At 41.2% G+C, this 27,617-nt stretch overlaps 1 protein-coding gene and 1 pseudogene across 4 annotated transcripts in view; both read left to right on the top strand.

The window, feature by feature from the left end:
• LOC110344100 (protein dpy-30 homolog pseudogene) overlaps positions 1-27,461 on the top strand; it is a 45,408-nt pseudogene extending 17,947 nt beyond the window's left edge. The window contains exon 2 of the transcript XR_015446502.1: positions 1-27,461. This exon is cut by the window's left edge and continues 12,158 nt beyond it. The product of XR_015446502.1 is annotated as a protein dpy-30 homolog pseudogene (transcript).
• The window catches only part of Znf609 (zinc finger protein 609), a 205,607-nt gene that overhangs the window by 44,650 nt on the left and 133,340 nt on the right, over positions 1-27,617 (top strand). The gene's annotated exons all lie outside the window — the stretch shown is intronic.

Genomic DNA, 27,617 nt, shown 5'->3' on the forward strand with positions numbered 1-27,617 from the left:
CTTACTAAAGCTTGTGGAACTGCAACTGGAGCAGCAGCCTGAAAGGTATTTGGAAGGAAGTAGAAGAGGTCTTAAGATTGGGCTTTGTGATGGTGAAGAATGAGCGCTTGAATATAAATTTTGGTAGTTTGTTTTTATTTTTAACAGCTAACAAGTCTTCATACTTATCTTACCACCTGCCTATTTGCTGTTGGTCAGAAATGTAGCAGATGACTGGCTTATCGTCTAACCAGGATGATTTTGATAGAATTTGACAGTAGGATAGTTTAGATGTTGATTGCTGTAGTCAAAGAAATGTCTTTGACTGAACATGTCTCTCAAGAAACCATACTTTTAAGGGAAACTTAGATTTTATTGTGGTACTAGTCACTGGGTACCACAGTAAAAATAATCTTTTAAAAAATATTCTTGGGCCGGGGATTTAACTCAGTGGTTTCACCGCCTGCTGCCCAAGCGCAAGGACCCGAATTCAATCCCTGGTACCCCCCCCCCCAAAAATTCTCATATTGATGTTTTTCTTAGATATGGTTCCCTATAATTGCATTTATCCTGCTTATATGTTTATCATTCAGAAGCATTTCCAAAGTTCATCATACAGGTTGCTAAATAATAAGTCTCTAACTTTTCTGGAACATACTGTTCAAAAATTACACCAGGTTGGGGCCAGAGATTTAGCTCAGTGGTTCTGGCCCCTGCCTTGCAAGTGCAAAGTCCCAAAACAAAACAAAAAAAAGTTTTCCAGAGAAGAGAGGTAAACAGGGACTGTGGGGACCTGGTGTATTTTTTTTTTGGTACTGGGGATCAAACTCGGGACCCTGCGCTTTCGAGGTAGGTGGCACCACTGAGCTAAATCCCCAGCCAGAAAACTTTTTTTTTTATAACATTTATTCTGGCTCTATTTGAGATTCAGCCTTATTTAGTTGGGAGTTTTAAGCTTCTTGTTTGATTGACTGATTGATTGATTTTTTGGTATTGGGAATCGAACTGAGGGCCTCACACTTGTCAGGCAGCCACTGTGCCACTGAGCTACACTCCCTAGCTTAAGCCTCTTGTTTTAACAATAGCATTAGCTGAGTTTAAAATTCCCTCTGATCCAACAAATCCTACTTGGGATGCTTTATAACTAAATTATTGCTTTTTCTTGTTTTATAGGTTGGAGGCCTATCCTAACAAAGCTGTTCACATTTATGGACTTTTTTTAGTTCATCCAGTAAATACTCAAGTAATTACCATGTGTCACGCACTGTGTTGGCACTTAGGATAAACCATTGAGGAAGACAGTCATGATCTCTGCTCTGTGGATTTTATATTCTAATGGGGGAGACAAATAAATGGCCTATTACAACAAATTCTCATAAGTTAAAATAGTGTAAGATATTGTGGGTGTACAAAATGTGATGAGTTATAATAGCATAAGGGTGCCTGGTTATAGAGTAGAGTAGGATTGGAACAAATCTATTCAAACATGTGAGAAAGATCTCTAACCTCTGTGATGGTCAATCACTAACTCAGGGATAACCAAGAGCAAATTGCGATTGGACAGAAGATTTGTTTCAGCTAGGTGTGGTGTCTATGCCTGTAATGCCAGCATTTGGGAGGCTGAGGCAGGAGGATCCCTGTGAGTTCAAGGCCAGCCTGAGCTCCATAGTGAGACCATGTCTCAAAAAAAAAAAAAAAAGATTTGGGGGCTAGGGATTTAGCTCAGTGGTTCCGGCAGCTGCTTCACCAAGTGCAAGGTCCAGGGTTCAATCCCAGGTACCAAAAAAAAAAAAAAAAAGATTTGTTTCAGGCAGCAAGATTAGCATATTGAAGGCTTGGTGGTAAGACTAATCTTGGGACAGGAGAGAACTAAAAGGAGGATTGCAAGTTCAAGTCCAGCAAGTTTAAGTGCAGCCTGGGCAGTGTAGTGGCTTGGTAAAACCATATCTCAAAATAAAAATAAAAATTTTAAAAAGGTTGGACATATAGTTCAGTGCAGTGGCCCTGCATCCAATACCCAGTAGCACGCATATATGCGTGCACGCACACACACACACACACACACACACACACTTTTGTTAGACTTTTTAATGGATTAAAGTGATTGATTTTGAGTTTTAATTTTTTAAATATTTTATTTATTTATTTATTTATTTATTGGTACTGGGGTTCAAACTTGGGACCTTGCGCTTGCTAAATCCCCGGCCCCAATTTTGAGTTTTTAAAGAATAACTTGATGAGAGGAGATTGGAGAGCAAGTTTAGAGATAATTAGGAAGTTGTTAGCATAGGCCCATTAAGACTGATAGATATGCAAGGTGTGGTGGTGCACGCCTGTAATCCCAGCACTCTAGGGGCTGAGACAGAAGGATCACCGCTAGTTGGAGGCCAGCCTAGGCTATATTGTGAGTTCAAGAACTACAGAGCAAGACCTTGTCTCCAAAAAAAAAAAAAAGATTGATGGACCCCTAGACTAGAATTGTAGTGACAGGAAAGGAGCAAAGTGGGTGTATCTGAGAGAGTTTGAATTCAATTGATAATATCTTGTAATTGATAACCATGTTGGGATGAGAATCAAGAAGAAAGATCGAGAGTCATGTGCAGGTTTGGGGAATGAGCTAGGGTTTTGTTGGAACACTTTACTGATAGAACCCTGGGAAGTGGGGCAAGTTTGCAGACAAGGACCATGAGTTAACTGGATGTTTGAGCTGTCTGTGGTACACACAGTGAGGATACAGTGATAGGTAGAACAGATTTGGTTCTGTCTTCTTGGAGCATACAGCTTAGCAGGGGGAGACAGGATGGAATCAAATAAATCACATGCGTATATGTAATTGTACACTATTAAAATTATAGATGGAGGGCTGGGGATTTAGCTCAGTGGTTTCACCGCCTGCCCCGAAAGCGCAAAGGACCCAAGTTCGATCCCCGGCACCAAAAAAATAAATAAATTATAGATGCAGCAGTTAGTGGGTGTTCGGGGGCCTATAATGGAAACTGATCCATTGGGAGGAAAGGGGAGGGCCCAGTGAAAATACAAAGAAGTTTAAGTATCTGAAGGATGAATATAGTACAGTAGTTAATTTGGAGGAGATAATGGAAGGACAATCAAGTAGAAGTATCCCTTGAGGTGTGTATGTTGTGAAAGCACACTGGGACTCTAAAGATTTAAGAGTTACAGTGTGGACATGTAAGTGGTAATTGATGCCATGACATGAGTGAGCTGCCCCAGGAAGACTGTGCTTGTGTCAGTGCAGATGGCCAGGATCACTGAGGAATACCAAGGAGGAAGCCCACTGAGATGGCTAATCAGGTTGTACTTGCCTATGTAATGGAGGCCATACAAAACCAACAGCTGGGTTCATATGTCTACTCAAAGCCACTGAAAGAGCTTACAGAACTTGTTTAGTTCTGTAGATTTTGTTTTACTTTATTGAGACATGTTTTAAGGAGAAAAATTTTCCCATGTGACTTGTGAACAATGAGTGATCCTTGCTTTTGACTTTAACTGCTTCCCATATTTTTCTCTGCCTGGCCTCCAAATCACTCAATTTCTATAATATTAAAATGAAAGCATAGACCTTTGATTAAGACCTGTGTTTGAATCTCAGCACTGCCACTTAATAGATGTAGTATTATTTTGCAAATCACCTATCTCATTTTCTATAGATGTATGGATTAAAAGAACTAAAAGTTTACTGTAAACGTATGGTGTATGATGATGTAGTTGGAGGCCAGCAACAAATGTTTGTTCTATCTTCCTTTCTCCTTGCAGCCTCTTGTTTTTCCAAGCAGATGAGTTTCATCTGTGATCACTGATGCTGTGTTCTACCTCTTCATGTAACAGCAGCTTTTATAGCAGAACAAAGGAGCCTTGCATTTTAGTGGTGAAAGCCCTTTCTGGAGAGGAAGTACAGAGGGTTTCTGAGTTGTTGTAATCCAGAGTGCTTCAGTAATCTAGAATCTTTGGGGCTGGGTAACGCTTTGTTGTGGGAGCAGTTTTGTGTATTGTGGGATGTTACCAGCACCTACCTCCTTACCCACTAAATGCCAACAGCATCACCTTTCTCCTAGTTGAAGCAACCACAAAGGCTCCCAACATTGCCAGATGTCTCCTGGTGAGCAAAATTCCTGAGAAACACTTGCTAAAATATTCTGGTATTTTTTTTTGGTACCAGGGATCAAACTGAGGACCTTGCCCTTGCCAGGCAGGCGGGATGCCACTGAGCTAAGTCCCCGGCCTGATACTCTGCATCTTGATGTAGATGCTATTTACATGGCTATGTTCAGTTTATGAAAATACAGAGTTCTGTGTATGCAATATGTGCAATTTTCTGTTGTAAATATTATGTTTTTGTAGGAAGGAGAACTTTAAAGGGAGTGGGAAACTATTCTCTCTAACCTGTATCTATGGCTAAATATGAAATCCCTATAAAGTAAGGTGGAATTAAGGGGAGAGAGGAGTCCATAGTAGTATGGAAAGGCAGCAAAAAAATCTGAGAATCTGACTTTCAGATTTTTTTCCAACTCTTAGTCAATAGGGTATTCAACATAATATGAAAAAAAAAAACAAATTCAACCTAGGAAAATGTCTCTTATAAGAGTTCAAAATAAGCTCTGCATGTAAGACAGAGCTGAATTATCAACAAAACACTTTTCCTTCTCAGCTTCTATGCTGTGCAACAGCAAAGGAGAGAATCACCTGTTTCAGTCCTGTCAGCTCCTGTGACTCCTTTACTGATGACTGCTGAAGCTACTTCTGAAAGGACTTGCTTTTAACTTTTAAAATCTCATTTTATCATTCCTTTGGGCTGCAGAAAGTCCTTCAGCATTAGATGATGTTGGCTGCTCTGATAGTGTAGTCCCCAGAGAAGTTCTTGGGTAGGGCCCAGGCTGAAAGCTGTAAGTGAAGTAACCCGCCTCGGTGCCTCAAGAGGAATCCAAGAAAAGATGTTGTTGGGAAGTTTGAAAGATCTTGTAAAGAAAGGCAGGCCTTTGGCCAGCCAGCCTTTGAGGAGGTAACCACCTCGTAAACAAGAGCTGGCATGTGCCAACGAAGTCTCTCATCCTGGCTCCAGAGTTGGCTGAAGAGAGGAGTGTGTGAAAGGCTCTGTAAGTGGAAGGATTGTGCTTGGCTTGGGCTGTTGCATGGCTGCAAATGAGTAGGGAGAGTTTGGACCTGGTCTCTGGAGTGTGGGGATTTCTCCGAGAGAAAGGTTTGGGATTTTTATTTTTCTTCCTTTTCTTGTTTTATTTTTTCCTTCTCCTCCTTCCCTTCTTCCTTCCCCTTGAAATGTCTTAACATTTCCAGGTACAAGAACTGGTTGGATATTGAGTGTTTTACAGCTCTTCTAGAATAGATTATTAGTATTCTGGTCAACCAAGACTAAAGCCAGAAGGGGTTTAATTAAATAGAATCAAGGCTTATAACCTTTATGAAAATACGCTAAGCAAGGAATCCTCAGTTTATTTGGCAGTGTTTTAAGGTTTACTAAATTCCATGATTGCCAGGTTGGTTTTGTAAAGAGTTTAGACAGCCATGGTGACTGTGCCAAGGACCCCAGCAAGACCCAGGGCTGGCAGCACTGTCAGCTTTGAGGAAAAAGGGAAGTGGGAACATGGATGTGGGAAAGAGAATAATTGTACCTGGGACCCCTGTTCGTGCATTCTTCCCTGGCCCTGGCAGCTGCCGAAGTTTGCTCAATAGAGTTGTGGACTGAAGAGGGTTTCTTAATCCCTGCACAGGAGTACCAAGCTCCAGCTGTGGCATCTGGGCTCTGGGCCTCTGGGCTTGGCTAACTAATGCTGAGACATCTGGTTACTGTAGACAAAAGCCTATTTTGTCAGGGAGAAGAGTGAGGCAAAGTAGAAACATTGTTATCTCTGATGCCCTCTGGGCAAACTCAACTTGGCAGATGCCTTGACCTGGAGAGTTTACAACAGCATGTCCACTTGGTCTTATATTTATTTGAATTTATTCTTCTTCTTTTTTTTGGTATGAAGGATCGAACTCGGGTCGGGTCGAGGCAGGCGGCGGAACCACTGAGCTAAATCCCCAGCCCTTGAATTCATTCTTTACTAAAGAAGTTTTAGTATTTGGGCATTGAAACCTACTGTTAACATTTTTTTTGTTGTTTAACTTTTAAGCTGAGCATGGTACACATGCTTATACAGTATTTCCAACTGCTTGGGAAGCTGAGGCAGGAGAGTCACAAGTTTGAGGCCACTGTGGGCAACTTAGCAAGATGTTGCCTCAAAATAAAATTTTAAAAATGATAGGGATAGAGCTCAAAAGTTTTCAACATTATAAGTACTAAGTGCTTTGTTGTAAATAATTTTTTAAATGCAGAAAGATGAAAGGGAAAAAAGTAATATTTAATTCTGCCCCCACCCCTCCCTGGGCCTTTTGTATGCTAGGCAAGTGCTCTGCCACCCAGCTTCTCTCAGACAGCCACACTTTTTTATCTTAAGAATTTCTTTAATGTTGTGGAACTGGCTGAGATGGTTGGTTCAGGACTAGCTCAGGCATGATCTATACCTCATGAATCTCAATCTTTTTCCTTTAAACGTCTTTGTTTCTTTAGAGAACTGACCTGGTTTGGCCCTGCTTAGCTAGATTTTATTACATTTGAGGAGATTTCACCCTGGAGTATGAAACTCATCTTTTGTATTTATCTCAAATCAAGTTTCTGCTTAGTCAGTGATTTCCTTTAGAAGCCCACGTGTTTGATTTTTAAACTGGTGGTGGTGAGTTTTGTTATTGGCAGTGGTTTTGTTATTAACCTTTTTTTCTCCCTTTAGAAAGAGGTATATCTAATATCATTTAGCATAATAATTTGCTTTTATTGATGAGTTTGCTCAAGAAATAGTGTCTTACAGGTTCTCTTGTATGCAAGGACAAGGGCAGTCTTTCATGAAATCTTAAGACACATTGATCCACAGAGACTTTCTTTTCTCTTACAGTTGCACTGTATTTATAAAAAGCTGCACAGAGCCAGGCATAGTGGTGCACACTGGTAATCCCAGCATTTGGGAGGCTGAGGCAGGGTTCAAGGCCAGCCTGGGCTACATAGTAAATTCAAGCCAGTCTGAACTGCATAGCAAGACCCTGCCTCAAAAAGGGCGGGGGGCAGGGGGAGCTGCACAGAAACATGTCCTTTTTTTTTTTCTTTTTTCTTTTTGGTACTGGGGATCAAACTTGGGACCTTCTGCTTGCAAGGCAGGCAGCGGAACCACTGAGCTAAATCCCTGGCCTTTCCATTCTTTCGATATATACATCCTATATGGGATGATTTATTAGTACAGATTTTATCTTCATTGAACATAGACTCTTCTCTGTATAACAGAGGAGAAGGACCTTACAATTAAAGTAGTTACACTAGCAGCTCATGGACTACTCTTTGGAACTATAGTCAGTACTTTGGAGAAATTACATCATGATTGAGTCTGACATAAGAAAGGATATCTAGGAAAATCTTTTATGGTATGAAATTTAATATGGATGGAAAATTGAGAAATGATACCTGTTATAAGCTATGGGTAGAATTTCAGTTTATGCATGTATATCAAATGGCTTTAATGATCCTACCTTTCCTTGATTATTATTGAAAAGTAGAAAATAGTCTCCAGAATCTATTAGTGACTGATAGTTGGAAAATTTTTTGGAGGAGGTGACTTAAACAGGTCACATGGAGCTTTTTCACTTAAAGCATTTAAATATTTGTTTGTTTGTTTACTTATGGGTGGCTTTGCACTGAACTACATCCCCAGGACTTTTTTTTTTTTTTTTTGAGACAGTGTCTTGCTGAGTAGTTCAGGCTGGCCTTGAATTCACCATGTAGCCCAGGCTGGCCTTGAACGTCTGGCAATCCATCCCCGTCAGCTTCCCAAGTACTGGGATTACAGCCTTGTGCTACCATGCCCAGCCTAGCCCCAGTCCTCTTTTAAAATTTTTTCTAAATTTTGACACAGGGTCTTGCTAAGTTGCTAAAAATTGCTTAGGCTGGGCTTGAATTTGCGATCCTCTGACCTCACCCACCACACCAGGCTCCTCATACAACTTTTTTAAAAACTGAGATATTATTTCCTTTTTTGTTTTGAGGCAGAGTTTCACTTTGTGACTCAGGCCGGGCTGAGACTTCTGGCCACACCTCAGCCTTCCAAGTAGCTGGGTGTTGGACATGTGCCACCAAGCACAGTTACATATTTCCTTTTTAGTTCTTTTTAAAAAACGTGCTTTGCTGGGGATTTAGCTCAGTGGTTCTGGCACCTGCCTCACAAGTGCAAAAAAAAAAAGAAAAAGTGTACTATTCAGTATTATAATCTAGTCACAAAGTTGTATATTCATCACCGTTATTTAACTCTAGAATACTTTGATTACCCATGGAAAGAAACTCTGAGTCCATTAGTGGTCACCCTGCTACCAGCACAATTTTCCCTTTGCCCCAGCCCTGGGAAATCTACTTTCTGACTCTAAATTTCATATGATATGTAGCCTTTTCACTTAGCATAATTTTTTCTTTTTGGGATTGGGTTGGGTTGGTTTGGTTTGATTTTTTGAGACAGGCTGGTCTTGAACTCACTAGGTAGCCCATGCTGGCCTCAACTCACAGTGATACTCCTGCCTTGGCCTCCAGAGTGCTGGAATTATATGCATGCACCACCACACCCAACAGCAAAGTATTTTCAGTATTCATCCGTGCAGCATGTATTAATGACTTCGTTAATTTTTTATTTTTATTTTTTTTGGGTACTGGTCCTCGGATTGAATTTAGGACCTTGTGCTAGCATGGCAGGTGTGGTGCCACTGAGCTAAATCCCTGGCCTGACTTCATTATTTTTTATGGCTTAGTAATATTCCATTATATGGATATACCATGTTTGTTTATCTCTATTAGTTGATGAGCACTTGGGTAGTTTCCAAATTTGGCTATAAGAATAGTCATGTATAAGTTTTTGTGTGGAGATACATATATACACACACATATATTTATCTTCAGTTGTTTTGGATATATACCTAGGAGTGGAATTGCTAGGTTATACCATAAATCTGTTTAACTTTTAGAGGAACTAATGTTGGGAGGGTAGCTTAGTAGTAGCTTAGCATGCGTGAGGCCCTGGGTTCAATCCCTCAGTCAAAAACAAAAACAACTTTGAATAGCTGCCAAACTGTTTTACATTCCCATCTGCAGTATACAAAGACTCTACTTTCTCCACATTCTCAGCCACACTTGTTACTGTTTTTCCTGTAGTAGTCACCCTATTGAGTGTGAATCTCATTGTAGTTTGGATTTTCATTTCCCTAATGACTAATGATTCTAAGCATCTTTTCCTGTGCTTATTGACCATCTGTATATCATTGGAAATATTATCATTCCATTGCCCTTCTTTTTTTTTTTTTGGTACCAAGGATTGAACTCGGGTCCTTGCGCTTGCACAGCAGGCAACAAAACCACTGAGCTAAATCCCCGGACCTGCCCTTCTTTTTTTGAGGACAAGGTCTCTATGCAGTTCAGGCTGGCCTTGAACTTATTATGTAGTCCAGATTGGCCTCAAACTCACAGTGATCCTCCTGCCTCAGCCTCCTAAGTGCTGAGATTACAGTCATGTGCCATCACACCCAGCTATTTGTCTATATTTTAACTAGGTTGTGTTTTTCAGTTTTTAAAAGTATGTATTCTTGATACTAGTCTCATCAGCTATGTGATTGGAAGATATTTTCTCCCATTTGTTTTTCTTTTCTTTTTTTTTTTTTTTGGTACCAGGATCGTACTTGGGACCTTGCTCTTGTGAGGCAGGCGGTGGAACCACTGAGCTAAATCCCTGGCCCTATTTTCTCCCATTTCTATGGATCGGCTTTTCATCTTTTTGGTGTCACTGGAGGTTGAACCCAGTGCCTTCACTCTTGAATGACATCACCAGCTGTTCTTTTATTTTTTAAGAAAAGTTTTCACTAAGTGGCAAGTTGCACAGGCTGGGCTTAACCTTGTGATTCCCCTGCCTCATTTTGCCAGAGTGCTGGGATTACAGGTGTGCACCACCATCCCTAGTTTTTTTCACTTTGTTGTTGGTGTTCTTTGAAGCACAAGGTTTTAATTTTGATGAAATCCACTTCTCAAATCTTTCTAAAGTCATAAAGATTTATGCCTGTGCTTTCTTCTGAGTTTTAGGTTTTAGCACTCTCAAATTTAGATCTTTGATTATTTTGAGTTAATTTTTATAGTATATGGTATGAAGTAAGGAGTCCAGTTGTCATTCATTACACATGGATATCCTGTTTTCCAAGTACCATTTGTCAAAAGGACTGTTCTTTCCCCATTTGATGGTCTTTTTATCCTTGTTGAAAAGCATTTGACAATAAATGTATGGGTGGGTGGGGATTTGTATTCATGCATGCATGTGGATGTAGGTTTATATGTGTGGTGCTGGGGATTAAACCCAGGGAGCCTTGAACTACATCCCCAGCCCTTTTTATTTTATTTTGAGACAGAGTCTCTAAATTACTTCACAGTAGAAGTGAAGATTAAATGCAGTTGTGAAGGCAATAATTTTAGTAATAATGGCTGCAGTATATCGAACGTATATTATTTGCTAAGCGCTGGAGTAAATATCATACTCAATACATTTTTTTTTGGAACTAGGGATCGAACTCGGGACCTTGTGGTTGCAAGGCAGGTGGCAGAACCACTGAGCTAAATCCCCAGCCCAATACTCGATACATTTTGCTGATGAAAAGCAGTTAGCTCAGGACAGGCACAGGAGCATGTCCCTGTAGTCCCAGGTACTCCAGAGGTTGAGGCAGGAACATTGCTTACACCCAGGAGATCAAGCCCAACATGGGCAACATAATGAAACCCTGTCTCAAAGGAAGAGAAGAGGGAGGAGAAAAGGAAAGAAAATGGAAAAGCGGTTAGCTCACTGACTAGTATATAGCAGGCATTCAGTAAACAAAAATAAGTATTTTCTGTGTGATCTTCTTATACTAGGATTAGCATCTTAAGGGCAAGAACCATATCTTTGTATTTGAGGGTATGGTAGGTCATCAATAAACAGCTTTTCAATTTGAATTTATTTAGCATGATTTGAGGAAATGCTAGGAGGTCTCTTTCAGAATAATATTCTCTGCTAACTTGACTGTAATTCCTTTGGGATTTGAAGATTTTGCGTTTCCTATTAAAGTACACACACCCCTGGAGAGACATTATCAACAGCCATCCCATGAGAATTCGTTGTTTATCACTCGTTTCTAATCTGAGAAAGACCTTGGGTGGAAAAGACAGAGGAGGGGAAGAGACCTGTTCACATAGTATCTTGGGGGTCAAAATCACAGTATTCCATTTGCCTCAGAATTCTTGATTCTTTTCCTTGGTTTGTTAATGTTTATCACTCCACTTGACATATGTGGGCCGAATTTAGTAGTCTTGGCTTTGCTGTGAAATCATAGAATTAGATCATGCAGAAATGAGTCATTTCCATGACTCAAAGGTCTGAATTAGTTAGATTATTTAATATGTTGTGATATTGTGGCTATGATGTCACCCTCACTCCCTGTATAGTTTGTAGCTTTATATAGTGTACTGAGAGAGAATATTCTAGACCCAACCCCTAATTTTGGCCATCTGTTTGGTAAACAAATGGCAGCTCTCTGTGACCCTGTGAACTGCCAAGAGGATTGTTGAGTATAAGATGAAATGATAAACTTGAATGCACTGAAAAGACCCCACAAATGCAAAGTGGATTTTATTTCCAAGGTCTCATTCCCTCTCTTTCTACGCTGGATCCCTTGCTCTGACACAGTCTCCTCTACTCAGCTCTCTGGCTGATTCTTTTTTTTTTTTTTGGTGCTGGGGATCGAACTCGGGACCTTGCACTTGCAAGGCAGGCACCGGAACCACTGAGCTAAATCCTCGGCCCTCTGGCTGATTCTTTTAAATCCGCCCTGTGTTTCTCTCTGTTCAGAACCCTCCTCTGTCTCTTCAGTTCATTCAGAGAAAAAGCCAGCAGCCTGGAAAGCTCTGAGTAATCTGTTCCACTTCCTGCTTGCCCTTCTCACTCCTCTCCAGCCCTGCTGGACTTCCCTGTTTCATGAACCAGATACTCTTGCCTTAGGGTTCGTATACTGAGGGTTCTGGCTACTAAAATTCTCTTTTCTCAAATTGGTAGCATCTGTCAACTCCCTCATCTCTCTAAATCTTTCTCAAATACCACCCTTTGTAAAATTGCAGTTGCCTCTGCACTCTTACTCCTTTATCGTGCCCCATTTTTTCTCAAAGCACTAACCTCTTTCTAATTTACTATATATGTGCTTTAATATGTTTATTGTTTATTGTCTGAGTCCACCTGGCAGAGATTTATTTTGTTTTCGGATCTTTATTTCTGAAGCACCTGTTATATTACCTGGCTCAATAAATATTAATTAAACATATGAATGAACTATGCACTGTCGTGAATAACAATCTCATTTTTAGCAGGTATGAGCCTTAGTTGATTCATTTATGAAATGCTGGTGTGATCTCTTTCATGTTAAAGGCTTTCCTCAGATGTCTGGAGTCTGCACATGTTTTAAATTTTTAAGATAGAGCACTGAAAGATACATCAGGCAGCTCTGAGTACATTTGCAGCACGTGTTTATGGGAGCTTCGCAAAGAGATGGCTGTTAAATAGGGGAAGCCCAGATGTCAGTATCTTCAGATTTCTTCCTGAGCTGTCCAGATTCTTAGAAAAGCTTTTTCCAGTGCTCCTGGAGACTGAAGACTGCAGTTTCCTTTGAGCCAAATGAGAAAAAGAGGTCCACAGGCTCAGCCTTCAAGTCAGCAGCCAGTCTGCTTCCTTCCACTTTTTTTTTTTTTTTTTTTGGGTACCGGGGATCAAACTCGGGTCCTTGTTTCCACATTTAATCCCCTTGTTTTAGGAATAGTACTCGTGTCCTCCACTCTGCCTGAAGCACCATAGCCCATATCCTCCCTGGTGCCTCTCCAGAGCACAAAGCCCCTAACCTCCTGAGTGGAGGAGTATGTCTGAGTAAGAAAAGGAATGAAGGAAGTAACAAGCCTTCAGTCTGTATTATTCAAACTAAATCGTAAGTTCCTGAGCTTGAATTAACTGGTGCTGCCAGTTCTTGAGCTTTTGGGAGAAGGGTGTGTGGTATGGGTTGCTATGGTTTGAGGTTTTCTCTGTTGCAGGTTTACAGCCTTGTATGTGGACATAGTCAGTTACCATTCCTTCGTTTGCTTGCCAGGTTCTAAAGTATTAGTTGTCTCCACTCTACTGTCCTTACTTGTTTTATGGATTTGTCTTTTAAAATCCTTTTTAATAGTTTATGTGTGATTTTGTCTACTCTATTACAGCTGATTTCTTATCTGTGATTTTTCTTTTTTTTTGTTTTTTGTTTTTTTTGGTACCGGGGATCGAACTCAGGTCCTTGCGCTTGCGCAGCAGGCGGCGAAACCACTGAGCTAAATCCCCGGCCCTCTTATTTGTTTTTAATAGACAATTGTATTGAGATAACTGTAGGGCCAATTGAAGTTGTCTTTTTAAAAACAAAATATTATTTTGTTTTTTAATTTTATAAAATATTATTTTAATGTTATTTTTAAAAAAAATAGCCAGGTGTGATGTTGCATGCTGGTAGTTCGAGCACTGGGAGGCTGAAGCAAGAAGATCTGAGATTTGAGTCCACCCTTAGCAATTTAGTGATTTGACAAGACCTTGGGGGTGGGGGCAGGCATGGTGGCATAGCTAAGCATGGTGATACACATCTGTAATACCTGCACTTGAGAGGCTTAGACAGGAAGAATGCCACAAGTTTGAGGCCAGCCTGGGCTGTAGCCAGTTCAAGTTCAGCCTGAACTACACAGCAAGACTGTCTCAAAAAACAAAAATATAAAAAGGGGTGGACAGAGATGTAGCTCAGTGTGATCCTGGTTTCAATTGCCAGGAGAGAGAGAGAAACACAGAGACCGGCAGAGAGACAGAGAGGGACAGAGAAGGAGACAAATGGGGTGGGGGAGATGGAAGAAGAGAGGAAAAGAGATTCCTTTTATACTTAACCCAGTTTCCCTAAATAGTAACAATTTGCAAAACTAGTAAATATAAAAACCAGGATATTGACATTGATAAAAATCATCCAATCTTATATATATGAATTGCCTTTTTAAGAGAGCACGTGTGTGTGTGTGTGTGTGTGTGTGTGTGTACACACGTGTGTGTCCTGTGTAGGGGTTGTTTTTGGTACCAGGAATTGAACTCAGACCTTGCACTTGCCAGGCAAGCCCAGTGCCTCTGAGCTACATCCTGGCCCTGACATTTGTAGGTTTGTCTGTTTATCACCCTTGTCCTGATTCTGAACAGCTCCATTACCGCAGTGATCCTGGGTATGACCTTTTATACCTTACCCACCCTGCTGTGTACCCCTACACACACACAGCCCTACCCCATTTCTAATCCCTGGCTACTGCTAATTTGCTCTCTGTTTCTAAACTTTTGTCATATTCAAAATGTTATATAAGAGCCAGACACATATCCCAGTGATTTGGGAGACTGAAGCAGGAGGATTACAAGTAAGAGCCAGCCTGGGCAATTTAGTCAGGCACTGATTCATAATTTTTTATTTTGTTATTTATTTTTTGGTACTGGGGATCAAATCCGGGACCTTGCGGTTGCGAGGCAGGCGGCAGAACCACTAAGCTAAATCACCAGTGCTCAAAATTTTTTAAATAAGAAATTTTTATAGACCTGGGGTGCAACTCAGTGGCAGAGTGCTTGTCAGAACATGACAGGCCCCAGATTCAATCCCCAGTATAAAAAACTTATATAAGTAGAATTATACAGTATATAACCTTTCGGTCTTTTAAATCAGTATATACATAATTACATGCCAAGCTGTTGTGTACACCAGTAGTACATTCTGAGCAGTATTCTATTTGTCCATCCATTCACCTGAATGACATCTGTGCTACTTCCAGGTTTGGCTGTTATGAAAAAAATGTCTGTGTACATTCATATACAGGTTCTTTTGTGAAAATAAGTTTTCATTTGTCTGGAGAAAATGCCCAGGAGTACAGTTGCTAGATCATATAGTAATTGTATGTTTAGTTTTTTTTAAGAAACTGCCAGAATGAGCTAAGTGCAGTGACCCACACCTTACTCCAAGCACACCGTGAGGTTGAGGCAGGAGAATCATGATTGAGCCCTGCCTGGGCAACTTAGCGACTTTATGAGACTTTGTTCAGAAAGGGGGGATGGCAAGTGTGAATGTACCCCTAGGCCAAGGCCCTTAGTTCAGTATCTAGTACTGCAATCAAAACAAAAAAACCAGAAATTACTGCTAAATTATTTTCCAGAGAAGCTCTACCATCTTATATTCATTCCCGCCATCTGTGCATGCATGCAAGATCCAGTTTTTTTGCATCCTTGCCAGTATTTAGTATTACTTTTTATTTTTGTCATTCTAATAGGGGTGTGATGCTACTTCATTGTGGGTTGTTGTGGTTTTTTTGGTGGTACCGGGGATCGAACCTGGATCCTTGTGCTTGCAAGGCAGGCGGCGGAACCACTAAGCTGAATCCGTGGCCCTTCATTGTAGTTTTAACTCACCCTTTTCTTATGATTAACAACAGCATCTAAGGTGTTGCATGTGCTTGTTACCTGTATATGCCTCTGAATGTTGTTTGCTCATTTTCTGTTTGTTATTTTTTACTGTTGACTTGAATCTTGCTGAGTCGCTCATTTGCTCAGCTTTGGTGCAAACTTATGATCCCCCTGCCCCAGCCTCCAAGAGTGTGGAATTATAGGTGTGCACTACCATACCCAAGAAAAATTCTTTTTTTTTTTTTTTTTTTTTCGGTACCGGGGATGGAACTCAAAACCTTGCACTTGCAAGGCAGGCAGAGCGCCACTGAGCCACATGCCTGGCCCAGGAATCGCTCTCTTTTTTTTTTTTGGTACTGGAGATCAAACTCAGGTCCTTGCATTTGCACAGCAGGCAGCAAAACCACTGAGCTAAATCCCCAGGCCTGGAATCTCATTTTTTGTTTTTTGGTTTTTTGGGTACCGGGAATTGAACTCGGGACCTTGTGCTTGCAAGGCCGGCGCCAGAACCACTGAGCTAAATCCCCAGCCCTGGAATCTCATTTTTTAACCTCAGCTGGAGAGTCAGTTGTACCCCTCATTATTTACTGAATCTTTTTCATACATTTTTCTTGATTTGAGAGTCCATCTTTATCAAATTTTAAACTTTATGTTTGAGTTTCTGGCCATTTTGGTCAGTCTGCTCACATCATCATATCATACTTTTTTATCATATCAGGCTTTTTAATGATCTGTTGTAGCCTTATGAAATGTTGTAATGGCTCAGAGGAGACATAGTACTATAGTTAAGGGCTTAACTTAGGGATTAGGCTGCCTGGTTGAGTGCTAGTAAATGCCAGCATTTACCATCTAGATGACCTGGGGCAAGTTGTTTAAATTCTCTACACCTCAGTCTCACCTGTAAAATGAAGATTATAATATTACATGCATTTAAGGGTTATTGTGAAGATAAAAATACATTAACAGGGCCAGGGATTTAGCTCAGTGGTTCCAGCATCTGCCTCGCAAGCACAAGGTCCTAAGTTCAATCCCCAGTACCAAAAAAAAAAAAAAAAAAGGTTTAACATATGTAAAGCTCTTTTAATTCTGTGTAATACAGGAGTTAGGCTGTACAGCAGGGCAGTTTTCTTCTTATTCCTTTGTAGACTAGCTTTCAAAGTCTTACGTTATATTCTTCCCATAATCTAATTGAACTAGTGTTTCAAATTATATGGATTGTATAGATTTAATTTGAAAGATAGGTGGTCTTTCTAATGCTGTAGTAAAATATTACATTATCATTACGTACTATTGCCTTACACCTAAGAACCTGGTGTATCTCTTCATTTACTCAAAGGTAAGGTCTTGTGTTGGTACTTTTTTTTTTTTTTTGGTACCAGGGATTGAACTCAGGTCCTTGTGCTTGCGCACCAGGTGGCAAAACCACTGAGGTAAATCCCCAGCCCCTGTGTTGGTACTTTTAATAGAGAAATTGTTTTCTATTCCTGTTCATCCTCAAAACACAAAGAGAGGCTGGGCATGGTGGTGCAGGACTGTAGTCCCAGCACTGGGGAGGCCGAGGCAGGAGGATCACCACGAGTTTGAGGCCACTCTGAACTACGTAGCAAGAACTTGTCTCAAAAAAAAAAAAAAAAAAACAACCAAAAGTAAAATCGAAACACAGAGAGAGGGACTGAGGGAGAGATTGGGGCCTATGTAAGCCTCACAAGTTTGTCATTATTGGCTTGCTTTTTTCGCTAGGAAAGCAGTAGCATTAAAAAAAACATGCCATTGGCTCCATCGTAGATGGCAACATCTGAGTTTTCTACTATATTGGTATTTTAAACAGTTCTTTTCAGTGCTGTCTCACATTTTTCATCCTAAAATGTTGTAGTGTTTGAGAGAATAAAGAGGAAAAACTCAATAAATGATAACCTTTGGAATGGTGATAATAAAGTTCCAAATATTGCCTGGGGATGTGCATGTGAAATGTGCAAATGAAGTTGGTTCTTTTGAATTTGGCCCCTGGGATTTTCCCAAGAGAGTACCCAGCCAGGAGACCCCTGTTGTAGGAGAGCATGCTAATTTTTCTAGCAGAGTATGCTGCTTTTCTGATCACTGTTCTCTTTTGTTTCCTCAGTCTTTCTGGCCATCTGCCTCTGAATTCTAGCTAGATTATTTTGCATTTTGGATTGCTCCTTTTTTTTTTTTTTTTTTTTTTTTTTTTTTTTGGTATGGGGGATCAAACACAAGACCTTGTTCTTGTGAGGCAGGGGGCAGAACCACTGAGCTAAATCCCCAGCCCAAGAAAGTAGTTTTGATTGGGTATTAATGAGTTGTCTGAAACCAAATCCCCACCCCACATCTATCAGGTATCTGCTTCAGGGAGATAAGTTAGAGGTAAGTAGTAAGTAGGGGAAGGAGTCTGATTCCAGTGAAAGCTAGGATGTCATATGCACCTGCTCTTAAACTATTCGGGTTCCTGTTTTTCAGGTTTTTTGTTTCCTAAATAGTTTTGATTTGATAAGTGGCTGTGTTTGCCCTAGGAACTGGGGTGGGTTAGCAGTTTAAAAAAATCACAACAGTACACACATATAGCTGTGCATTAGACTAAGAATTTTTTTTTTTACTGGGGATCAAACTTGGGACCTTGCGCTTGTGAGGCAGGCGGTGGAACCACTGAGCTAAATCCCTGGCCCCTAGACTAAGAATTTTTGAGCTGAAAGATCAGTAGAGATGTTAATCAAAATACAGTGATATATATAATTCCCTTTTTAATATGTCATAAAGTTTATAGCTCAATGAATATGCACAGTTTTATTTTAATGTTTTTGAGACAAGGTTTCACTGTGTAGTTCAGACTAGAGTTGAACTCACTATGTAGCTCAGGCTAGCTTCAAACTCATGGCAATCCTCCTACCTCAGCCTCCCAAGTCCTGGGATTGCAGGTGTGTGCCACCAGGCCCAGGGAAGTTTCATTATTTAAATACTCTTGTAACAAGCACTCAACTCAAGAAACGCTTCTATGCTATCTGGTTTTCCTCCATAGCCCAGCCTGCATCCTACAGGGTATTTTTTTTGTTGTTAGGTTTGTTTGTTTGTTTGTTTGTTTCTTTTTGGTTTTGGTTTTGTTTTGTACCAGGGATCGAACTCAACAAGGCCTTGTGCTTGAGAGGCAGGCACGGTGCCACTGAGCTAAATCCCCTGCCTGGTACCCTTGGTTTTTTTTCAAGGTGTACTTTCATCTTGCTTTTCCTGTTTTACTTAGCCTGGTCTTGCTCTGCAGAGCCAGTTTCTCCCTCACTTTCCACTTTTACTTTTTCAAATACACTTTGTCACCACTTTAAAGAAGGAAAAAAAAACAACAAAGAAACATATCTAGTCCTTGGCAACTTCCTTGTGCCTTCTTCAAATCCCATACTTCCCAAGATTACTATGCTGCAGAAGAAAGGGGCTCCCATATAACATCTCAAATGGACTCAAACTTAGCCCAGGTTTGGGCCTGTTACAAACTCTCATAAGTGCTATTGGCAGCAATTAGGGCCAGTACTCAGACATCTCTTGGCAAAGTTTTTGCCAGAACTCATTTTAGGGTCTGATTGGCATGCTCTACTTTTGCAGAAGGTTGAGGCTGCCAAGTGGAATAGAGGTGGTACTTTATACCTAAAGCCTTTGCCACTCTGTGACTCATTTGGGTGGTAAAAGAAGGTCCATTGTTACTTTGGAGTGAGTCTTTTCTGAACGAATAGGAAAGGCTTCAGTCCTGCCTGTAAAGATGTCAATTAGAAAAAAGAAAAACATGTCAATTAGGACCAACATCTGTTTAAAACCCCCACATGGTGGCGTATGGGTAAAATCTAATTGCCAGTCCTCGCCAGGGTATAGGCCTCTCCTCTATACAGATTCTAATAAAGGAGGTGGTTTGAGGTTACCCAGGTTGATGTAGGCACAGAGTGTCTACACTCCACAAGCTTTGCAGACTTGTTGGACGGTTGCCTCTAGTCCTAGTCCTGTGAAAACTTGAGTGCCCATTTCCAATGTAGCATCTCTTCTCATATGGAAGGAATCATGAAATATTTTATAGCCTTGTACTATGTCCCTCAAGGAAGGACTAGTTTGTTTCCTCAGGAACTGGGAATAAGGTTAGCATCTGTCCCTTTTGCTTCCCTATCAGCCTTTTGATTTCCCAAAGAAACTTCAGGCATGTTTCTTTGGTGCCCTTTACAGGGCATGACTGCAACCTGCTTGGGAAGATAGACTGCTTCTAGAAGTTGTAGAATTTCCTGCCTGTGCTTTATAGATGATTGTTTATTAGTCAGTAAGTCTCTTTCCAGATGGCTGCATGATGTGAAGCACCAGAAAGGCATATTTGGAGTTTCTGCCTTTTTCCTATCAGTGCCCAAGAAAGCTATTAGCTCTGCTTTTTTTTTTTTTTTTTTTTTTTTTCCCGTATTGGAGATCGAACTCTGGTCCTTGTGCTTATGAGGCAGGCGGCAGCACCACTGAACTAAATCCCTGGCCCACCTCTGCTTTTTGAGCAGAGGTTCCTGGAGGAAGAGGTTTAGCTTCAGTAACCTGTTGTGAACTGACAACTGAATAACCTTAGACAAAGCTACTTCCATCATGAACCACACTTCCTCAGGGTCTTGGAAGGGCAGGTCACCAATGTGTTGTTTATAAGGGTGGCTAATGTCTGGGCAGAGGAGGAGTAAAGACTCTTTGATTAGGGGTCCCCTTGACCCCAACTATGACTATAGATCCAGAGGAGGTTTTTCAGAAGTCAAACAGAATGAAGTAGATGAATTATGAATTATCTAATTATGAAACATGCTGTCTAGATTAGTTAAACAAACCAGAATGAAATAATTGAATTGACTTACCCATGACATCCAGGGTTACCCAGGGTTCCTTAGATGAGATGACAATGTCTGTGGACAGGGCATTGCAGGTTCTCCTGGGCCTCTGCAGTCATCAGAGCAGGAAATGAGGGTTTTGGCTGCCCTAATCTCTCTTTAGGAGGGAGGACAGTCAAATCTGTAGTGCCACGAGTCAGACACATTAGCTGCCTCATATATGGAGCAGAGTCCAGACAGAGGCTTGTTGCAATCTTGTGCCAGACTTTTTTTACACTTGAAATAGAAACCTTGGTTCTCCGTGGGTTTTTCCTTAGACAATTTGGATGAGTTAAAGCATTACCAATTGGAACAGCTATAATCTTAGCCTTTCTCTTTTGTCTCTCCTCTGGATCCCAGTTGTTGAACACAGAAAATGCCATGTGCAGCAATTGGGCCATAGGTATCTGTGGCTTCATTTGAAGTTTTTGTAGCTTGTCCCCAGTATCTGGGGTTGCAAACTAGAATATCATCTCATTTCAAGGTACAACAAATTGAGAGTCTGGATGTAGGTGGATGGGAAAAAGATCCATCTTTTAAATCTAAGATTGAGAACCAGTTAGTGTCCTCTGGAATTTGGGAGAGAATTGTATATGGATCTGTGTCTAGAGGATGGATTGGAATGATAGCCTCATTAATGAGGCAGAGGTACCATATCATCTGCTACTCTCTTGATTAGTATATTTACAAAAGACTCAACACACCTCTTTATCTTCCTAGTAAGAGCAGGTAGCATATTACTCTTAGTCCCCCCAACTAGTACTGGACTTCCATTTTAGTTCTTTTGAAAGGGAAGTAACCTTCCTATGGTGTTCGTTTTTCTCTCTTTGTTTTTAAAGCACATTGTCCCTCTGCATAGTTCCTAGCCTTTTGTACAAGTCCTTGTTTTTCTGACAGTTGGCCTACTAATTCTTTGCACTGCTGGACAAGTAACTGTAACTGAAAAGAGGGCCTGATATATTGGCCTGGCCATTATAAGGAGGAGATAGAAGAGACCTCCTAGTATCATCAAACAGATCAGAGAGACCCATATCCCTCTGAGAGACAAGAGAGGGTTCCGAGACAGGATACTGTCTTAGGTTTTGAGCATTTCCTGTGATAAGGAGTCACAAAAGCCTGTGCATGACAGATTTCATTCCATTTTTTAATATTTTAAGCAGAAAAACTGTAACTAGAGAATAGTATTATAGTTTAAATACCGTCTTGTACCCATCTCTTGCCATTTTTTAGTTTGTATTGAACCCAAAATGTATAGCAATAGTAGATAAGTTCTTCCAGTTTTAAATTGTCAGGATCAACCTTTCCCACTCATCAAGGATATGGCCCAATGACAAAGTTGGTGAAATTTGTGTGCTGCCTAGCTCCAAGAGGTTTCCCATTGGCTCTTCTTGGAGCCTGTAGAGAGGAGGAGATGACTAGGTCTTGACTCCTTAAGATGGTGTGCCATGTAGAAGGGAGAGACCCAAAGGTTTCCCACAACGTCTCTTGTGAGACCCTAACACAGAGTAGGCAGACATCTCTGTCCAAGTGATCCTGGCATCATCAGCTACAGAAGAAAAGCCCCCTGAGGGCTTTTGTCTCCATGTTGGGGCCCATTGACTCATAAGGGAGAAGGGAGCCAAGTCACCTGTTGGCCTTGCTTAGTCCTTTAACTTCCATGAAGAAAGGGTGAAATTTTCCCCAAGCAAAGTTTCCTTAGCCATCCAGTTGAACCCCTTGATGGTTCTTTTCTTGCATTTTGAACCCTTGATGGTCCTTTACTTAAGGAGAGTTAAGACCATATGGGAAAAAACATCTCTTGCATATACTCTAATAGTGAAAAGACTAAGAATGGGAATGGCTCTGCTTTTGTATACCCATAGTCACTTTAGTTAGGTTTTAAATGCTGTTAAACATTGCTGTTCTGGTCAGGCTGTGAGGTATAGGTTTAACAAGAAAGAAATTCAGAGCCTCAGGTGGTCCCTTGGACTCAGAGAAAACTAAGCCAGCTACAGCCAGCTTGACTTGCTGCTTGTACTCTGGCCACTGCCCTCCAAGAACAAGGGTCACCGTGGGCCATGGGCCCATGCGTCAGTTTTGCCCTGAGCAGACCACCCATGCTGGTGAGGCCTGTCCTCTCAGACGTCTGCAGCTGCATGCCACTGTGCTTCTGGTCTGGCCACTCCGTGTGCCCATTGTTCAGGCCCAGTCACCCAGGCCAAGACAGTGGGGAGGGGAATGAGAAGGTTCCTCAGGCCGGCCCCACAAGCCCCACAACCAGGGCTTGGCCTCTGGGACCATCAGGCACCACTCATCTCCTCCTCTAGTCACACCCTCACCTGATCCAAAGCTGCACAAGTTCTTAAAAGTGGCCACACACAATTTTTTGTGCAGGAAGACACTATGCCAGTTAAAATAAGTTTTAAAAAAACAAACACAGGTTCCTATGTTATTGCTGAGATTTGGTGGTGTGGTGTAGGACTCAGGAACAAACAGCTTGGGTGCAGACTGGTACCAGGGGACTGATTTTCAGGGTCTGCCATGGAGCCAGAGCAGATGCTGGAGGGATAGATGCAGGGTACAGAGAATCCTCACTGTGAGTACAGTCTAACAGACAATGTTGAGAGGATAGTAGAGAATAAGAAGATTAATACAGAAAAGTCATCAAAACAGAAGATAGATGTACCGTCTTTATCAGCTCTTGCTTTCCTGGATCAGACAGTTGTGTCTATCTTGTTATGGGGACTTCTTGTGCCCGCAAAGGAAAAACCACCAAGTCCCATTGAATTTCTAGGGTCTTATCTTTTTTTTTTTTTCGTACTGGGGATCGAACTCAGGACCTTGTGCTTGCAAGGTAGGTGCGGTGCCACTGAGCTAAATCCCCGGCCCTTCTAGAGTCTTGTCTTAAAAAAAAAAAAAAAGGCACAGTTTGAAGATTGAAACTGACTTATTGGGAAGAACTGAAAAGTTTGGTTGCTATTGTAGATTTATATGAGTAAGAAACAGTTTTAATTGCCACATTTTCACTCCTTTTTGGAAATATAAGAATCTTCAGAACAAAAGAAATTATTTCTGGAATTGCTGAAGAGAACATACTTCCTCTATTTTGATTTAATTGCCATACTGTTTAATGAGGGTATTCTGTGCAGTTTTTTTCTCAGATTGTCTTTAATTTTGTTTTTAAAACGACCTTCAAAATAAGCTACCAAAATGCCAATTTAAAAAAAAATCTAAAAAAAATTTTTTTAAGAAAACATGTTCTTCCCTGTTCTTCAAAATTAGAGGCTTAGCTTTGAAGCCCAGTTGATTTAAAAAAAAACGAAAAAAGCAAAAGGAAAGATAGCAGCTGACAATGCAAGTCCACATAATAGTCACGTAACAAGACAAGATAGCAGCCAGCCATGTGGCAAGACAATATGGCAGTGCTCTGAACCAAAATAAAAACCTGAGAGAGAAAGGCCATTTATAAACTGGGATAAGCGGAGACCAGGCTAATTTCCAAAAAGGGTAGCAAAATGCAACAAACAAATGTGCTGAAGTAGAGTAAGTGCAAGCAAGAAAGAAAGTATTCCAACTGGAAGAAAAGCAAAAGCTGTGAATTCTTTTTTCCATCCCCCATGTGGTGAGGCCAGGAAGCCCTTCCTTAGTGCCTTGAGAACAGACCCCTGATTCTTAGCCTAGGGGAAAGTGAGGGAAAGGAGGGGGAAAAAAACCTCAAAGAGAGGAACAAAGAAATTGTGATAGTGTGTCCCAGAGTTGAGCCTCTACAAAAGACTTGAAATAAGGGTTTATAATGAGAAGAAACTAGGAGACAATATCGAGTGTGAGATTTTTCAAGTTCTTTATGAAGAGGTCATGTTATACAAGGAAGATATTGTGCATCAGCTGCCCAGCAATACACCTGAAGAGCGAGAGGACAACATAAACCAGGTCTTGAGGTGGATTGAGCAGTGGGTCAAAGGTCACAACCTGTGACTGGTCACTTGATGGTGCCTCTCTGCCACCTTGAAGACACCGGCCCAAGTATCTGTAAAAACCAAATTCATGTTGAAGCCCCAGCAGGTATTTTTATGCTTAGTTTTCTTTTTCTCCATGAGAAAGTTAACAATCACAAATATAATGAATACAATTATTATTAAGCATTGAAAATACTCATCAATTGCTAAACAATAGATCTGATCAAATGAGTTAAAAAAAAAATTGTACCCTGGGCTGGGGATTTAGCTCAGTGGTTCTGCTACCTGCCTCACAAGCGCAAGGTCCCGAGTTCGATCCCCAGTACCAAAAACAACGTGCCCTGAGGGCCTTACCTTGGTCTTCTGGTAACTAGAGCTTTTTCCCTGGCTGGGTATCCTAAATGTTATTAGGCAGCTCCTTTTAGAAATGCCTCACCCAAGTAAATGTTACCAGGTTTTTGGGGTGCTTCCTCTTAGTTTCCAGGTCCTTCTTGTCTTGAACAAAACAAACAAGAACAGTGGTAAAGTTTATTTGAAAAAGTGAGGGTGGAAGGTAAAAGAGAAACTGGCTCTGCTGAGTGAACTTGGGCCAAACAAAAGAGAGGAAAAATTAAAAGCAAAAATAAAGGTACACCCTGGAGAACCCAGGGCAGGCTATCGTGAAGAGGCATGGGAACAAGCCCTCCATGGCATTTGTGTCTTTTTATGCCATCTACATCTTGTGGGAGCCTTTGTGAAGTCCATATATGGGGCCTTGGGAGTTATTTGGTATGTGTCCTGGGATCTTATAATTAATAGGTCCCACTTATTCCCCCAGCCAACTTTGCCATGCCCTACCTTCCTGCCTCACACTGGCTTAAAACAAGCACTGTTTATTTAGCTTCTAATTCTGAGGATTAGTAATTTAGGCTGTTTTAACTCCTTGGTTCAGGTTATCTGGGCCAAGCATGGCTTACCCTGGTTGACACCCAAGCCACTTTGTCTATGCAACAGATTATATATACAGTGGACCCTTGACTTACAAACTCAGTCCACTCCCAAGGGCTGATTGTAACTCAAGTTGATCAGTTGAAGGCTCAGGCTCATCTACACAGCCCTCAAAGTCTCTACTGTATACAGGGAGATCTCATTGTCCTTAGAGAGATTCTGGCCCAGGATTGCTCAATTAACCCTGCACCGGAAAGGATGTTGTAATGTTCCTTCCAGAACTCTTTAAGGGTTAAATCTGTATCTGAGACCATCTGGAAGCACAAGCAGCCAGCATTTGTGTCGTAACTCAAGACTTTGTTCGTAAGTTAAAACTAAAATTCCCATTGTAATCCAAGTTGTTTGTATGTCAGGCCAGTCATAAGTCAAGGATCTACTGTATATCAGGGCTATCCATATTCAGTGATACCTCAGTTGCTTTTCTTTTTTGCGGCGGTACCAGGAATCGAACTCAGCTCCTTGCACTTGCAAGGCAGGTGACGAAACCACTGAGCTAAATCCCTGGCTCATACCTCAGTTGTTGAACTCAGTTCATTCCAAATTTGCCATTTGAACATCCAAAAATTCTAGAAGTGAACATATTTTTCCCATAATAAATAATAGCAAAGCAAGTGATTACACTTATAAATTCATTTTTTCCAAGGACTTTAACAAATTTCACAATGATTTTTTTCTTTAATTCTGTCATGGATCTCAATTTTCCTCTTAGCTTTACTGCTGGTATCACTAACTTTCTTTGGAGCCATGATTGTGATATTTCACACAAAGCGGGGAAAAAAACCCACAGTGATGAATATTTTAACACTCTAATCCAAGGACTCTGTGTTATCTGGGTGAGAGTGGTGCTTATACTGAAGTATCACCCCTTTGTGTCTGCATCAAGATGCAATGTGTGACTCACTCACCCCATACAGGTTTTTCCAAGTCAGATTGTTTTTTCGACTATGGAGAGCCAAGCAAATTTTTTCTAGTATTTACAGTTCAAGTAATGGAAAATTTGAACTTGGAGACATTCAGCAACTGCGGTATCACTATGGTGGTCTTTCCCCAACAGGAATTATGAAGTGTGTTCAAGGCCTTTAGAAGATCAGCGAGAGAACTCACACAACTTTGTCACAACCAAGTCACATAGCCAGCACATATTCAAGAAGTCAGGAATGCTGGGCATGAAGCTACAGCCTGTAATCCCACGAGTAGGGAAGCTTAGGTCAGAGGAACAAACTCAAGGCCACCCTGGGCTACATAATGAGACCCTGGCAAGAAGGGAGCTGCGTATGTAACGCAGTGGTAGAGAACTTGTCTAACATGAAGAGACCCTCTGGGTTCAATCCCCAGCACTACAAAGACCAAAACAACTAAAGTAAAGAAGTAAAAATTCCATCTCTTGGTGGGAGAATTCTAGGTGGGGGCATTCAGGAAGAGGAAGAACTGGCAATTTGGGGGGGCAGTCTACCACACCCATATTTTACATTTGCTTTTAGCAAAGTTAATTCCCATTGATCAATCTTCCTGTTATCTCATTCTCTCTCTCTCTCTCTCTCTCTCTCTCTCTCTCTTTTTGGGGGGTACTGGGTATTGAACTCAGGACCTTGCGCTTGTGACGCAGGCAGAGGCACCACTGAGCTAAATCCCTGGCCCTCCTCTTATCTCGTTTGTATTTGATGTGCACTTTATAAACTTTTATCTTAACCCCTATTTTAAAACAGGGTTTAGAGTGATAAGTGGAACTAGGGCTTTCTTGTATGGAGGTAGTATTTTAATTGTATTTGTTCTTTGCCATCCTCCTCCTACCTTTTTTTTGTTAGCTATTTCTTGTGATTCCAGAATTTAAGAATACCTCTTTAAAAAAAGCCTTTTTTGACTTTGTTATCCTTCCCCCTGGCACCCTACCCCATCCATACCCTGTAACCTTTTCTTTGATCCTCAAGTATTAAGTATGCATAATGTTTTATTACATTCAGTTGTTTTCTGTTATGAGACTGTAAGCATCTGAATGTATTCCTATCATCTGACATCGTTTTACATGATGGAAGAAATTATGAGATGGCTGCTAGAGTTTTTTTTTTTCCTCCTCCTCCTCCTCCTCCTCCTCCTCCTCCTCCTCCTCCTCCTCCTCCTCCTCCTCCTCCTCCTCCTCCTCCTCCTCCTCCTCCTCCTCCTCCTCCTCCTCCTCCTCCTCCTCCTCCTCCTCCTCCTCCTCCTCCTCCTCCTCCTCCTCCTCCTCCTCCTCCTCCTCCTCCTCGTCTTCTCCATTCTAG

The sequence above is a fragment of the Heterocephalus glaber genome, unplaced genomic scaffold (assembly GCF_053883595.1).
Source record: "Heterocephalus glaber isolate CG9 unplaced genomic scaffold, H.glaber_assembly_v1.0 deba00001689, whole genome shotgun sequence".
Taxonomy (NCBI): Eukaryota; Metazoa; Chordata; class Mammalia; order Rodentia; family Bathyergidae; genus Heterocephalus; species Heterocephalus glaber.